At 36.6% G+C, this 17,942-nt stretch overlaps 1 pseudogene; it reads left to right on the plus strand.

Moving 5' to 3' along the window:
- Window positions 1–15,876: 15,876 nt before the first annotated feature.
- Window positions 15,877–16,971, plus strand: LOC140510843 (mitogen-activated protein kinase 13 pseudogene; annotated as a pseudogene).
- Window positions 16,972–17,942: the final 971 nt, after the last annotated feature.

Here is a 17,942-nt window from a genome sequence, read left to right on the forward strand (position 1 = left end):
TCCAAACAGGCAGGAAAAGAACTAGGAGATAATACTGTCACGAAAACACAGAGAAGAGAAAATATCAAAAGGAAAATGTGCTCGATAATACCAAATGTGCAGAAAGGTCAAGAAGAATGAGAATTTGGGGGGGAAAGCTCATCTGATTTGGCAATTAAGATATCTCTGACAACTTTAGAAAGAGCAATTTCAGTTGAGTGACAACGTCAGAAGTCAAATTGTAAAGGCTGAGGATTGGGTGAGGGGATAGGAAGTTTAAGAAAGGAGAATAGATATTTTTTTTTCTAGGGATTTGACTGAGAAAATAGTTTGAAAAGATGGTAGTGTCTGGTGAAGAAAGGGGGAAACAGTACATTTAAAAGCAGAAAGGAAAGAAATGATATGGAAAGGTGGAGAGACAGAAAGTGAGCAAAAGAGATCAAGAGAGAGAAATGTAGAAAGGAGGGGTGACTAGATGACTGAAAAGGCAATTTTCTGGAAAAGATGGGAAGAGATGGACTCAAGGGCATATGTTTCCCTTGGCAAGGAACCTCTCTATCAGAAAATGAAGGAAAGGAGAGTTAGGAGTGATGTAAAAGGAATGTCTCAGAGAACTGACATATATTTCTTCTCAAAGGCTGTCATAGGCATCCATAAAACATCACCAAGAGAATAGTGATGGTTTTTTTAATTTAAAAAAAAAAGATAGTCTTTTGCAGAATTAAGTATCTTGAGTCAACAAAATCATGGTGCAGTTTCCCAAAAACAATCCAATCTGATCACATCCTATTCAGTTCTGAGCTCAACTCAACTGTCTATCTATAGCACCTGTACAAAATGAATCTACCTCTATTTTAAATCAGGGGTCTGTCCAAATGCATATAATAAACAGGAAGGAGACTTAAAATTTTGCTCCTGACATCTCATAGACATGTGGCCCTGGGCAAATCATTTAAATTTTGTGTGCCTCAAGAAGCTCCCTTGGACTTATTTACTAATTCATACCAAGGTTTCTATTGTTTTGTTGGGTAGATTCTCAACATGATGGAATCAGACATTCTTTGAGCAATTTGAGTAATATGCATTTTTCCTTTATTTTTAGGTCAAGTGGTTTTGAATGAACATGGATCTTACTGAGAAGGTCTGAAAAGTATGTTCTAATACTCAATGTAATAAGCACAATATCACTTATAAACAGAATGTCATGTGACCATGAATTATGGGACAGCAGGATCTCAAAAGAAGCAAAACTATAGAGTAATCCCCCCCAAAAATGGAAAGATGTATGATGGTGTAAGTTGGTGATAGCATAGTAATTGTATGTGAGACATGGCATAAAAGACATGGAGAGGTCATTTGCAAAGAGTATGACATAACATATGGACATGTCACATGGTACAGTAGTATCCAAGAAATATGAAAAGAGTTAAAGGAAGGTCACAAGTACAATGAATAGACATCCTTTCTAGGATTTACAGAGAGATATCAAAAAGAATCACACATATGTGGTTGAATTGTAATCTTACAGAGGTAAAGATCAACAGCTATTAAAGCACCAGAATGCTTCCTAAAGAGTTTTACCCCAAAAAATATAAGGATAAGGAACTGGACCTGTGACTTTCTTGGTTTAGATGCTCCTCGCAAGGAACTTCCTCTCCTAATACAGGTTGGCACCTTCTCTGCAAATTCTAGAGAATAGTCTAGAAATTAAATACTTCATCCAAGGATATCCAACTGATTAAAAATGTCTAATTCATGTTGCTAGTATTTATATATTGCTACAGTGTTTACTATACAGTATTTCATTGAATCCTCACAAAAATCTGTGGGTTAAGTGGCTATGTGACTTCTTCGTGGTGACAAAAAAAGGCAGGAAAGAACAAGAGGTGGGATATGAACATTGCTCTTCCCACTACACTATTCTCTCTGTCAATACACCACAACATCTATCAGTATGGAACTGGGGGAACCCATTATAAAGCACTACTTTAAAGCAGACATATCAGAAGCCAATCTTAGTTTGTTTATCCATTTAATGATTCTTGAGCCTTGAATCCTATAAGTATATACATTCAACACATATGAACTTTGAATGCGGTGTATTTTGATTTCTATGGGAGCTTGTTTCTAAGATTGGGAGACTCTAGCTTCTTTCTCTCATTTACCCTGAACATCACCTTCTTTTTTCCATTTTTACTTTTTTGGAGGGGGGAAGGCAAAGTAATTGGGGTTAAGTGACTTCTCTAAGGTCACACAACTAATAAGTGTCAAGAGTCTGAGGCCAGATTTGAACTCAGATACTCCTCATTCCAGGGCTGATGCTGTATTCACTACACCGCTAAGCTACCCCACATCTCTTTCTAAAACAAACTTTCTTCATTTCAGCTCTCTGTCTCTCACCAATACACACACAAATACACACACACACACACACACACACACACTCTACCATCACCACCACCAGCAGCAGCAATACCACCAATACCACCAGAGAATAAAATCCAAACTTCTTAAGTTGGCAATCATAGATAGATAGATAGATGGATAGATAGATAGATAGATAGATAGATAGATAGATAGATAGATAGACAGAGAGACAGAGAGATAGAGAGATAGATAGAGTTTGATACTGATAGATGGGAAAAAATCCTAAAATTCACATACAATAATTTTCTTCAGCAAAATAAGACAATAAATTGAAGACGGAGAGAGAGAGATGGCATTGCCTATGAGAACCAAAATTAAGAATAGGAAATAATTTCTTAAACCTAACACTAGGGCTGATTTTGCCAATGTGATTACAAAGGAAAATCCTTCCACATACAAATCGCTCCACTCCCCAGACACTAATATTTTCAGTGGGAAAGGGAATTTTCTCAGGGCAACTCATGATCCCAGTTTCATTTGTACACCAAAGAGAAAGAAATTTCACAACAATTTACAATGTGCAACATGTTACAGGAAAATAACTTGGGAAGTGTAACATAAAACGCTATACTCCAGGTTTAGAGTGGAATGAATTGAATAATCATAATTAAGCAAATCTAACTTGAGTTCCAACCATGTGCATTTTCTACACAGAGACCAGGAACCATAAATTAAATAACAAAAAATATTTAATTCAGACAGAATAGCAAATTAACAGGGCAAAATTCCTAATACACAAAGGAGTAAAATTTCCCGCAGATAAAGAAACATCCCCTTATAATTCATGATCCTAAGAATGAAACCCATCTGGAACACCTGTCACAGCACCATGTCCCAGAAACCCACTGAACCTCATGGCAGCTGAGATTCCTCTCGATAATTCCGCATTCCCTTCTAAAAATGTCTCGGAGTTGTAACTGTCATTTGTTTTCCACCACAAATTATTGTGAAATTGATGCATTCTCCTTGATGTATAAATAAAGCTTAATTACTTAGTATTATGAGTCTTTCTGAAAATGTTTCTCTCTCATGGTAGCATAAAAATCTGTGGGAAAGCATAACACTTTGTATCTTGAAGCATTGTCTTTTGTCATTTACTTTGTCTAGGCTCTGTCCTCTGTTTTCATCTGCTACTGGGCTGTTTCTTGGCAAAACTATTGCAATCATATCCTCTACTTCTGCACTGTTTCTCTGCTGAGCTATGCCTGCAATCTCCTGCTTGGGGTTCTTCTTCCTCTAAGGCAGTGGTATCCCTTGATGATAGCTAAGAGTAGATTTTAGCATTTTTGTCCCTCTACTCAGCCAGAAAAGGGCTGCTTGAGTCAAGAACTTTCCTTTCTAAAAACTTGGCTTAGATTTCTCCATGCTTATTTGATATTCAGTTTAAGGTAAGTAAATCCCTTTCAATTCCCATAAAGCTCCTGGCACCTAGAGCTAACAATTATTCAAATTATCCCAGGTCTTTGACAAACCTTTGAAAATGAGGCATTGAGAGTCAAGATGGTGGAATAAGCAGTAAATCACTGTAGTTCTCCCATACTCACCTCCAAATACCCATAAAATAGCACCCAGAACAAATCCTGGAAGAGCAGAGGTCACAGAAAAAGGGAATGGAGGAGTCTTTCAGCACAGGAGACTTAGTGTATCAGCAAGAAAGTTCTTATCATTCAAGTAAAAGGGGAGCAAAGTCCAGGACAGAAACCATCCCAGTGAGCCAAAACCAAACCCTACCTCAACAAACCAGTAGGAGATCCTGAGCCCCAGGGTGGTGGAGAAGAAAAACACCAAGAGCAGGACTCCTCATGCATCTTAGCATAGCCAGGGAAATCAGCAGACTTCAGCTCCAAGAACCACCACGTACTTCAGTGTAACCCCAAGGAAATGCAGAAAAGCCCTACCTGGTCTCAGCACATCCCAGATACCACCACCTGGTAAGCTGCCAGACTTCTACAGCCTCCAGCCACAAGCTTCTGAGATCCCAGCACACAAAGCCAGTGATCAAGCCTCAGGACCCCAGCACAAGAAGCTTCAGACAATGCTTCCTGTGTTCCAAGAGAAGAGTTCAACTTTAAAAGTCATAGAATAGGTCAGAAAAAGAGCAAGAAGCAAAAACAAACACTGATGATGCAAAGTTATTGTGGTAACAGGGAAGATTAAAACATAAATTAAGAAGAGGACAGCACATCTGAAACCTCAAAGATGAATTGATCTCAAGTCCCAAAAGCCTTCTTGGAAGAGCTCAAGAAGAATTTCAAAAGTCAAATAAGAGAGTAGAAGAAAAATAGAGAAAAGAAATGAGGGATTCACAAAAGAGAGTCAACAAATTGGAAAAGGAAAGACAAAAAATTACTGAAGAAAACAATTCCTTAAAAATACAATTGGCCAAATGGAAAAAAAATCAACTGAAGAAAACAACTCCTTAAAAGGTAGAACTGATCAAATTTAAAAGGAGGTTAAAAAGTTAGCTGAATAAAATGACTCCTTAAAACGTAGAATTGGGCAAAGGTAAATTGGGTGAAAAGTAACAACTATAGGAAACATCAAGAATCAGTCAAACAAAATTAAAAAAAAATTTAAAAACCAAAACATAAAAGAAAAGAAAAGAACTTGTTGGAAAAACAACTGACCTAGAAAATATATCCAGGAGAGGTAATTTTAAAATTATTGCTCTGCCTGAAAGTCATGGACAGTGTCTTTCAAGAATTTATCAAGGAAAATTTCCGATAGTCTAGAAACATAGGTAAAATAGCCATTGAAAGGATCCATTGATCACTTCCTGAAAGAGATTCAAAAGGAAAAACCAAGAAATATTGTAGCCAAATTCCAGAATCATCAGGTCAAGGAGAAAATACTGCAAGCACTAGAAAAAAACTATTTAAATATCGTGGAAGTGCAGTCAGGCTTATGCAGGGCTTAACAACTTAAAGGATCAGATGTCATGGTTTATTACATTTCAGAAGCAAAATAATCAACTACCCAGCAAAATCAAGCATAATCTCTCAGGAGAAAAGATAGACATTCAGAGAAATAAGGGAATTTCAATCATTCCTGATGAAAAAACCAGTGAACAGAAAATTCAGTCTTTAAATACAAGACTAAAAAGAAGCATAAAAAAGCAAATAGGAAAGAAAAAAACCATGTTATTCAATAAGTTTAAACTGTTTATATCCCTACATGAGAAGCTGAGACTTGTAACTCTTGAGAACCGTATATTTATTATGGTATTCAGAAGGGGCATACAGAGAAAGAGGGTGTGGGAATAAGTCAACTTTGACGTGATGATAAAAAAAATTATTAAGGACTGAAAAAAAGATTGTACTGGGAGAAAAAGAAAGGAGCAGGGAGAAAAGGGTAAATTACATCACATGAAGAGTTGCAAAGCTGACTATTACTAGAGGGAAAGAATGGAGGAGGACAAGCATTGTTTAAATGCTATTCTTATGAGATTTGGCTCAAGGAGGGAATAACATACACGTTTGGTTGGTTATAGAAATCTACCTTACCCTACAGAGAAATACAAGGAGAAAGAGTGTTGGGGTTCCCTAGACCATTTTTGGGGTTCCCTATACCCTACCCAAGGCTCTTGTCCCACAAGAGACCTTGATCTAGTGAGTAATGAAATGAGAGGGGAGACAGGATAGTGATTAACTCCGTTTATTCCAGCTAGCTCATACACTTTTATAGCCTTGGTTACATAAGCCTACATTGCAAGCCTATCACATAACTGATTTCCTTATATGGATAGCTTCTGCACTCTATACCCGAACTGCCACGTTGTCAACCAGCGAGAGACCCTTCCTCCTAACCCCATCTTGTTCCACCCCTACCAACAAGCCCCTAGGTTACCAAGGCAGGCTCTCAGTGTGGTGTCCAGCTCTAACTTGTCCCGTTACAACTCCCCTTTTTGTTTTGATGGTGTGATCTCCAAGGTCATAATCAGAGAACATCCAAGGCTTCATTCAGGACACGGAAAAATAATCGAAAGATGAATGGCAAAAGTAAGAGTATCAAAATCAACACTATAGCTGCAGGTTTAAGCACTCTAACAATATCATGAAAAATGCTTGGAACTGATAAATGTTTAAAAATTCAATAATATTTTGAGCAGTTTTATCTGGGATAAGAGCCTGATCAGCAGCATTTTAAATGTGTCAGGAAATATTGTGCAAGGCATTGATATCCAGAGTAACACTGGGATTATCGATCACTCCATTCAAATGATTACGAATCCTTTCTCAATTGTAATGACTCTCATTGTACAAGGCGTTGGTAACACATGCATGAGAATAACGATAATCACACACCAATCTCTGCCTAAATTCCACAATATCCCATTCATCTCCGACTGCCACAATGGCATCTCAGAGTTCTTTTATCATAGTATAAAATTCCTGATCAATTTGTCTTTGTTCTTGAAATCCCACGGACACATTCCTTGCTAATTCATTCAAGAAATTTGCTTGTGTGATTTCATTTTGAGCATTAGAAACTGACATAGCAATTGATATAGAAGGAGTAATTAATGTAATAAGTAAAGTAATACCTAAAATCACACAACTGAAACATCTTTTTACTCTCTGAACTGACATAGCATTAATCTGCTCCTCTATTTCATAAAATACATGATCTGCACGAGATTGATACCACCCTTTTGGTTTGGTATGACTTTTTCCTATTCATCTGAATGTTGAATGCCAGGTTATGTATAGTATTGATGATTAAGGACAGCAGGGCAGGAGCACAGATACAAATACAAAATACTCTTACAAGGCCTATGACCAACAGTCCAAGGTCTTGTAAAAGATCACTTAAAAACCCAAATGCTCTATTTATCACATCTGCAATCTGTTGTGCAGCCTCAGATGGATCCAAGTGGCTATGACTTCTGACATCATCAATAATCTGAACGATTTGTTCCAAAATCATCCATATCCATAGTTACATTATTAACATTCCATAATCCTCTTAAGTGACTGGCAATTTTGGTAAAATTATAATGGGTATCATTATAATTCACATTTAACAAACAAAAATGGGTATACCTATAATCACATTTCAATCTACTATATAAGGTGAGTATCTCAACTTGTTCATTAATTTCTATTACATGCCATCGCAATTCATCAATGGCTTGATAAAAATCCTTATTAATTTTTTCTTGTACTTGAAATGCCCTTGTAATATTTCTAAACAATTGATCTAAATATTTGGCTTGTTTAACTTCTGTTTATACACTCATAATACCTTCTGTTGAAGCTACACTACTAGCAATAATGGCTATTAAAGCAATAATTCCAAAAATAATACAGGAAATTCACCTTTTTTTTTTTTTTTTTTTTTACGAGAAAGAAATTTTTTGTGAAGCAAATCAATAGTCTGATCTCCTGTAGCTTCATACCATTGAGTCTCCTCAGCTGGAAGGAGAAAAAATGGACTCCGTCTAATAACAAACACCTTTTGGCCTCCTACTTTTTCATTTATGCAAGTATTCACAGAGCAATTCAAACAAGTGACATTGAAAGTGTTATCCCCTCGTGCTGTCACAGTCCACTTTTTGTCAGCCTTAACCAAGTTAAGGGAATTCAGTAAAAAGAGGAGCTCAATGAAGGTCTGTTTGGTATCTCCTTTACCCTTTCCTCTTCTTTTGTGCTCCCGGCGGGTCTTTTTGTGCAGGCTCAGCTTCTGTATCCACTTGGACAGGTCTCGTATCTCTTTCTCTTACCCACACGACTCTGCCATCTGTGGAGACAAAAGGAAATCCTCTCCCTCTAGTTACCACCCTATCAGGTCCTCTCCACACCTCACTGACATCCTTCCACAACACCTGTTGTTGCTGTAGTGCAATCTGCTTTTCACTAATAATTCTGATATCATTATGGGCAAAAAATGAAAAGAATGTTTGTGAAAGAGTAAGGTTTTCATAATCTAAGTTTAAGTTGTTCATTGTATATACGGCCTGTGCCAATTGTTCCCAAGGGGACCTACCCAGCATTCCCCCTTTTTGTTTTTGAAGGAACAGGTTGAGAGTTTTATTCTTCCTTTATACTATTGCCTGACCCATAGGGTTATATGGTATTCCTGAAATATGAATGATTTGTAAAGAGAAATGCAATATTAGAACTGGGGCCCAAGTACATCTCAAGCACCCCACCCTGTCCCCCATTAAAGAGATGGGACCCAACATATTTTTGGGATAAGGGATGAAGGTCTCAGCTTCTGAAACTGCTTCCTGCTGAGATTAGACGTAGAGGTGACTCTGCTTCACAGGGTCCCAACTTTGGAGGCGTTGGGTCTTTAACTAATATGAGGAACTTGACGATTCAGAGGGTGATAGGTGATGGTCTTGGACAAAGAAACCTAGAAGACACAAATCTGGCACAGAGATTAACCAAACAAGAACCAAAAAAGAGTAAGAATAAAGTAACTAGAAGTGAGGTAGGTGTGAGAATACTGTCAGACTTCCTCACACTCTCTTGACATACTTAGTAACTATCTAGGGATAGGAAGGGCTTGGATGATTCCCATTTGTCCCCAACTTCTTTATCTGCTTTCTACATGTTTTGATCAAGCTTGTATTTAGCTTTCCAAATCTCTAGAACTGATCATTCAGACTGCTTCATATTCCTTTATATTTCTACCATAGACAAGATAGTGCATAAGTTATTACTGTTCACTAGCGTAGCTGTATTGTCTTAAACAAAAGAGATTTCTAAGTTGAATCTTACAACTGAATAGATGATCATCATTTCGTCGGCTTGTTTATCTTTTTCTTATTATATTCCCTCTGGAAGAAAAACTTTAGAAATTAAGTTGTTAATAAGTTCATACATTAATTTTAATTTTTGCTTATTAAAACAGCAAGATGTTTTCTGCTTTATAGATCGTAACATATTAAGTAGCAATACATTATCTTGAAAATGAAAATTTTAATAGGCATTAGCCTTATTTTGAAAAATATTTCTTCTAAAAATATTCCTTGTTCTTTTTTAAAATAGTTGAAATTTTATCATAATGTTAAGAGAGTTACTAAATTTTTAAAAAGAAGATTAGGTGAAAACTTTTAAAATGATAGTTATCTTTTCACTTTGAAGCAAAAATAAACCTTTTAAAATTAAAATTTATTAAAACTTAGTTGGTATAAAAATGTCCTAAGGAATATGAATTCCCAAAGTATTATAACAAACCAAATTCTTAGGTATTCCAGAATTCCTAGATATCACAAAATGCTTTAATAAAAGTGCATAATAGAATCTCACATTGATAACAGTAAGAGACTGATTACAAAAAAAAAAAATACTGCTTTTAAAATCCTTTAAACAATAGGGACATCTTAAAGTGAGTCTTAAGTCATTTACATAAATTTCTGAACATGTTCCAATTTCAGATAAAAATGATATTGTTTTCCAGTAAGATTACACAAAAGGGCTCACATGTTATACTGACTACTTGTAATTGATCATAGAAGTTTGCTATAGAAGGAAAAAATAGGGACATGTGATATAGAAAATATGATAGGATAAAACATCTTTGACTCTGTTTGAATTCAGGTAGGAGTGAAATTTTCCAATCATGCAGTATCTGTATTATAGCCAGACTCAGGAAGAGTCAGGTGGGAAACATTCCTTTATAAAAGGACACAATGGGGAAACTGACCAGGAGGATTCCCAGCCTAGATTGAGTCTAGAATTGTCCCCTCGGTGTTTCCTCTCCAGACACAAATTTCACCTGATAACGGTACAGGATGCAGGATCACAGTCACTCTGAATAACTTATGGCATATTCTTTCAGATACTGATTTAATGCAGACAACTATACCCAAATTCAAACTTAAACAAAAATATTTATGGTCCCAAATGTTTTTACCTTAAACAGCAAATTTCATTAATCACAACTTAAAGCCAAATACAGTTATTTGTATTCCCATGGAGTTGCAATAAGCAATGAAGATTAACAGGACTCACACACATAAGAGATTCCATTTAAGATCCTTCCTTCTCAAATTTAAAACTTGTCCTGATATAAAAGTCAATTGGTAAAAATCTTTTCTATCTATTACAACTTTTGATCAAGTCATATTCATTGTTTATGAATTATATATGCCAAACAAATTTCTTTCTTAGGACTGATGACCTTGTCCACGTGAAAGAAGCCTTGGCAGTTTTACAAAATAAAAGTAATTGGAGTGGATCCCATGCCTGCCAACCCCCAAACATACAGGAGGACTGTTCTGAATGGGCAGAACCAGTCTAGATAAAATTTTTACTCCATTAATTTCTTTCCACACATAGTAATCAATGAACAATTTTAGGTTTAGCATTAAAACAGCAACTTCAAAAACTTAGTTAACAATCTTACAACTTTTATAAATGATAACCAAATTATTTTAGCTGTAATTTCTTTAACAGGCAAAGGTGAAAATACCTGGTTTTCTAAATGGCAATTACAAAACATTATAAGGTAAGGTTAGTAGGACTGATAAAATTTTTAAATAACATAAATGGCTACACACAATTTTTCCAATATCTTTTAGTTTCAACAAAATTCAGATTACAAATTGCTTTCTCTAACACCATTTCTGGATTACAGAGTAAAATAAAAATCACAATGGTTCTAATTTTTACTCAATAAAATTTCACATCTATGTCTACTCCTTAAAAATATTTTTGAAAGAGAAAGTTGTAAAACTGCAAGTGGAAGTGAGGGAGACTCTGGAACAAAGTCCAGTGGCACCTAGACCCCTGCTTTCCACTTGGGAGTTCAAAGCTTTATCTCTGAGGTGTCTTTTTCCATTTCCAGATTTATGCCTTTTCTCAGTTTGCCTTAGTGCCAAATAATACAATAAATTCTGACCTGTCTTAAACATCCAATCAGGAGTGACATGTTTCACTTAAAATATGACCACAATAACTACCTTTTAGCTGTATCCCATATACAAAAATTTTTCTCTTTTAGGTGAGGCATGAGATAATTAAAACGCTATTCAATCTGCCTTTCTGATATGAGGGGAAAAATTTTCCCAATTTCTTCTTGTCTTTCTCTCCACCTTCACAACCTGGCCAGAGTTAGAAGGTAGAAAGAGAGAGAGAATTTTACCAACAACTTTCCAATAAATTCCAAAACGTTTATGCTTTCCTTAAACTTCATACCCATGTTGTACTCCTAGTGGGCTTTGATTAAAGCCCTTTTAAAACTACACATACATGATTTCCTTGCATTTCTTATCTAAAACTGCATTTAGCAATCATATAAACTAAATAATATAAGATTAGTTTCTCACTTTCTCTCTCCCATTCTCCTCCCTGATACTGCAGCCATCAGAGAGAAGGGATGAGGGGGAGGGAAAGAGATAAGATGCCAAATTCCAGCTACAATGGAGCCGGCCATAATAACTCACAAACACACACACACAGAACATGTAAAGACTGAACACATATACAGACAATAAAAAAAAGAATCCAAAAACTGAGAAAAAATTGTCAGAAATTCTCTGTACAAATTATAACTTTGGCTTGCTTTCTATCACCGTGTTCCAAACATCTTTCATACAATTCAGATTTCCAACTAAGTAGTCTCGTCCTACAATTTTCCATGAGCTTATAGAGACCGAAGGTCTCTCTTTTGTCCAAGGACGAATTTTTTCTATTTCCTTTAAAAACTCCCTGATCACTTTCAATTGAATGGCAACCCCTTGTGTCTTAGCTGATTTCTAAATTATCTTCATAAAGGTTTCTCTGTCAGCAGTCTCTGCTGATTCTGCTAGCCCCATAGTAAGATTTCTTATCCCTCTTACTTCACTGTTTTATAAACAGGTTACTCAGATTGTTGTCTTCCTTCTCTTGTTCTCCTGAGGTTGAGTGCACCAAAATTCGTCTTGGACTGCTCCCGTCCAGAGGCTCCTAAGGGCACGCAGATATGTCTCTTCCCCCGCTAAAGGACTATGCTTTTGGCCCTGTGTTGTGTACCGTTCCCTGCCCCATGTTTGGATGACAATTGTTGGGGTCCCCTAGACCATTTTGGGGGTCCCCTAAACCCTACCCAAGGATCTTGTCCCACAAGAGACCTTGATCTAGTGAGTAATGAATGAGACAGGAGACAGGACAGGTTATTCCAGCTAGGTCACACACTTTTATAGCCTTGGTTACATAAGCATACATTGCAAGCCTATCACATAACTGATTTCCTTATATGGATAGCTTCTTCACTCTATACTCGAACTGCCACGTTGTCAACCAGGGCGAGACCCTTCCTCCTAATGCCATCTTGTTCCACCCCTACTGACAAGCCCCTAGTTTAGCTAGGCAGGCTCTCAGTGTGGTGTCCAGAGATGGGCAGGGGTCAGCTCTAACTCATCCCATTACAAAAGAGAAAAGAAAAGGTTGGGGGGTGATTATAATGGAGAGCAGAAAAGAAGGGAAAAGTAATAGAGGAAAGAAGAAAGAAAAGAGACGGGGGTTGATTGAAGGGAGGGAAGATTACAGAGGCAAAACACCGATGACGAGGAGAAGGGTGAAAGGAGAGAAAAAAGTATAAATGGGGGACAGGTGGAAATAGGATAGAAAGAAAGACAGTAATCATAACTATGAGTGTGAATGGGATGAACTTGCCCATAAAACAGAAGCAGATAGCAGAGTAGATTAAAAAAAAATAATCTTAACAATATGTTGTTTACAAGAAACACATGTGAAGCAGATAGAAATGCACAGACGAAAGATAAAAGACTGGAGTAGAATCTATTGTGCTTTAGTTGAAGTTTAAAAAAAAAAAAGCAGGGGTAGGAATCCTGATCTCAGACAAAACAAAAGGAAAAATAGAATTAGTTATAAGAGATAAGGAAGCAAACTATATCATGCTAAAAGGTACCATAGACAATGAAGCAATATCAATAACAAATATATATATGCATCATGTGGCATAGCATCCAAATTCTTAGAGAAATTAAGTAAGTTACAGGAAGAAATAGACAGTAAAAATATACTAGTGGGGGACCTTAATCTCGTCCTCTCAGGACTAGATAAATCTAACCACAAAATAAACAAGAAAGAAGATAAGGAAGTGAACAGAATTTTAGAAAAGTTAGATATGATTAACCTCTGGAGAAAACTGAAGATGTATAGAAAGGAATATACCTTTTTCTCACATGGCATACATCACCTACACAAAAACTGACCTTATATTAGGACATAAAAACTTCATAATTCAATGCAAAAAGACAGAAATGTTAAATGCATCCTTTCAGAATTTGATGCAATAAAAATAACATATAAAAAAGGGCCATGGAAAGACAGACTAAAAATTAGTTGAAAACTCAATAATCTAATCTTAAAGAATGAGTTGATCAGATAACAAATCATATAAAAATCAATAACTTCATCCAAGAGAATGACAATAATGAGACAACATATGAAAACTTATGAAAAGCAGCCAAAGTAGTTCTTAGGGGAAATTTTATATCTCCAAATATTTACATGAATAAAAAAGAGAAAGAGGAAATCAATAAATTGGGCATGAAACTAAAAAAGCTAGACAAAGAACAAATGAAAAATACCAATTAAATGCCAAATTAGAAATTCTGAAAATTAAATGAGAAATTAATAAAATTGAAATTAAGTATTAAATTAATAAATAAAACTAAGATCTGGTTTTATTAAAACAGGAGTAAAAGAGCAAATTTTGGTAAATTTTATTTTTAAAAAAATAAAACCAAATTAATAGTATCAAAAAATGAAAAGGATGAATTCACCAATAAAGATAAAATTAAAACAATCATTAGAAGCTATTTTGCTGAACTGTATGACAATAAATCTGACAATCTAAGTGAAATCGATAAATATTTACAAAAAATATAAACTGCCCAGATTAAAAGAAAAGGAAATAAAACACTTAAATAATCCCATTTCAGAAAAAGAAATTGAACAAGCCATCAATGAATTCCCTAAGAAAAAATCACTAGGGCCAGATGGATTTACAAGTGAATTCTACCAAACATTTAAAGAACAATTAATTTCAATACTGTGTAAACTATTTGGAAAAATAGTTGGAGTCCTACCAAATTTGCTTTATTGTACAAATATGGTGCTGATACCTAACCCACAGCCAATGCAGCCAAAATATAGAAGGAAATCAGAAAGCTGGGGGAAAAATTTTGCATATAGTGTCTCTGATAAAGATCTTATTTCTAAAATAGAGAGAGAATTGAGTCAAATTTATAAAAATACAAATCATTCCCCAATTGATACATGGCCAAAAGATATGAACAGGCAATTTTCGGGTGAAAAAATTAAAACTATTTATAGTCATATGAAAAAATGCTCTTAACCACTATTAATTATGTAAATTAAAACAACTCTGAGGTCCTATATCACCCCTATCAGATTGTCTAACATGACAAAACAGGAAAATGATAACTGTTGGAGAAGACCAGGTAAAATTGAAACACTAATGCATTGTTAGTGGAGTTGTGAACTGTGCCCGAAGGGCTATAAAACTGTCCATACCTTTTGATCCAGCAATACCACTGCTAGACCTGTATTTCAAAGAAATCATAAAAAGGGAAAAGGACCCAAATGTAGAAAAATATTTATTGCAGCTCTTTTTGTGACAATAATGAATTGGAAATCGAGGGGATACTGATTAATTGGAGAATGGCTAAACAAGTTGTACTATATTAATGTAGTCGAATACTATTGTGCTATAAGAAATGATGAGCAGGCAAATTTCAAAAAAAAATCTGGAAAAACACATATGAACTGATGGTGAGTGAAGTGAGCAGAACCAGGAGAACATTATACACAGTAACAACAATACTGTGTGATGAGCGACTTTGATAGACTTAGCTCTTCTCAGCAATACAATGATCTTAGACAACATCAAAAGATTCATGATGGAAAATGTTATCCATATCTGGAGAAAGAACTATGGAGTCTGAATGCAGATCAACTCATATTATTTCTTTTTTTCCTTCTCATGGTTTTTCCCATTTGTTAGGATTCTTCTTTCACAACATGACTGATGTGGAAGTATATTTAATATGATTGTACATGTATAGCCTATATCACATTGCTTGCCATCTTGGGAAATGGGCAGGGGAGGCAGGGAGAAAAAAAATTGGAATTGAAATTTTTACAAAAGTGAGTGTTGAAAACTGAAAAAAAAAGAAAATGAGACATTGAGACCCATTGGAACTGTCAACCTTTTTCGTATATTCCTCCACTTTTCAAAAATATTGACCACTGAAATTTAGAGAAACTATCCATGTTTTGGAAACACAATCCAAAAAAGGCCTCCAAATTTCCTCCTTACAAGTTCACTTGTAATAAGGGAACTGACTACAAAGCAATAAGTTGGAAAATTCTTCATTTAAAATCAGTATCTTACCCTTTCGGCCTAGAGCACACCCCGTGAAGCATGACATCCAGGAAATTCATTGTGTGCTATACACTGGCTGTCTAGGAGCCCAGACACTAGCCCATAATGAGCTTTACCCAGAAAAGGGGATTTTACATCAAAAAGTTAACAAGATTCTGTGGGAGTTGCCCAAGAACTACGTGACTCTGCCCTATGTGGTCAGCAGGGCCTATGGCACAGTGTGCCCAGTCATTGATAAGAAGATAGAAGAGAAGTGGCAATCAGAAACTGAACCAACCTTTCCAGTTGGAGATCTTTGCCAAGAGGGCCTATCAGGACCTGATTCTATTGAAATACGTACAGCATGAGGACATTGTTCGACTATTGAACATCTTTACTTCAGCTACCTCTCTGCACAACTACCATGATTTCTATCTGGTGATGCTATTCATGAAGACGGATCTCTAGAAGATTATGGGCATGGAATTCAGTGAGGATAAGATCCAATACCTTGTCTATCAGATGTTGAAAGGGCTCAAGTATATCTACTCTGCTGGGGTCTTCCACAGGGACTTGAAAACAGAAAACCTGGCTGTGAATGAAAACTGAACTGAAGATCCTAGATTTTGAGTTGGCCAGGCATGCAGATGCTGAGATGATAGGTTCAGAGGTGACTCATTGGTACCAGGTCCCAGAAGTGATTCTCAGATGGATGCACTATAATCAGACAGTGGGCATCTGATCTGTTGCCTGCATCATGGCAGAGATGCCAACTGAGAAAACTCTGTTCAAGGGAAAAGACTACTTGCATCAACTGATCCAGATCCTGAAAGTGTCAAGGTTCCTGGAGCAGACTATGTACAGAAGTTACAGGACAAAGTGACCAAATCCTGTATCCAGTCCCTACCTCAGAATCCCAAGAAGGATTTTTCACAGCTTTTCCCTTGTGCTAGCCCTCAGACAGTAAATCTGTTAGAAAAGATGCTGGAGTTGAATGTGGACAAATGCTTGACAGCTACACAGGCTCTTGCCCATCCCTTCTTGGACCAATTCCAGGATCCAGAAGAGGAGACTGCAGCCCAACAGTTATCTGATGCTTCCAAGGAACATGAGAAGCTCACAGTAAACGAATGGAAGAATCACATCTACAAGGAGTTTTCTAATTTCAGCCCTAATACACAGAAAGATTCCAAGAGAAGAAGTCTCATGAAATTACAGTGACTAGTCCAGATCATCGAGTTGCGTAAATGCTTTCAAGATAAGATGGCCCCACCTCAGGAGATACCCCTAGGAAGATATTTATTAGTACCCAATAAAATGGAATCTGTGTTTTGATGTGAGAATCCAAATAGAGGACAGGCAGACTCTTGTTTTCTTGTGGGGTATGGGGAACAGTGACCTCCTGATGGGCAGACCTGTTGACTCTTTTCCTTTATTTTTGGCACAAATGGTACTGTTGTGTGGCTCGGGTGTAGCCCAGTCAAGATGGAGTCTGCAGCAGAATTAAGAGAGATTCGAAGAAAATCACAAATGCAATGACCAGGAAGATGATGTATTAAGGTTATTTGGCAGGGAGGGGTGCTGGTGAGTAAGTGAGACATTGAAACTCAGTTTTTCAGAAGATTGTTGAGCCTCTGGGCAAGTGAAGGCAGCATGGTGTTGTTTTTACCAGCACATGATGACAAAGGGGCAGGAGAAAAAAATGCACTCCTTTTATGGTGATCATTCCAACTTTTCCCTGGATTCTTGGGATCCCTGGTCTCAGAATGGATAGTTTGGTGTGTTAAAAGGACTAGTGGAGACAAGTATTCATTAGCAAGTATGATTATTAAGTAAGAGGCAGAATGGAGATAGCAGATAGAGTACATGACTCAGATCCAGGAGACTTGGGTTCAAATCTTGTCTCAGACACTGACTTGTATAACCATGGGCAGGTCATTTATCCTTTCTGAGCCTCAGTTTTCTCAAATGTTCAACTGAGATTGTAGTACTTAAGGTACTTGCTACCTCACAGAGTTGTTGTGAGGGAAATGGTTTGTTAGCCTTCACTCACTCTTTAAATATCATTGTTAGAATTGGGATTCTGGGACAACCTACTCTCTCCTTCCATTCTGCCTGATGTAGTGAGATCCTAAATTGCTGGGTGGATCAGCAGAATCCCAGTTCTTCCTTAGTCCTACGTTGGCTAGTTG

The sequence above is a fragment of the Notamacropus eugenii genome, chromosome 6 (genome assembly GCF_028372415.1).
Source record: "Notamacropus eugenii isolate mMacEug1 chromosome 6, mMacEug1.pri_v2, whole genome shotgun sequence".
NCBI classification, from domain to species: domain Eukaryota; kingdom Metazoa; phylum Chordata; class Mammalia; order Diprotodontia; family Macropodidae; genus Notamacropus; species Notamacropus eugenii.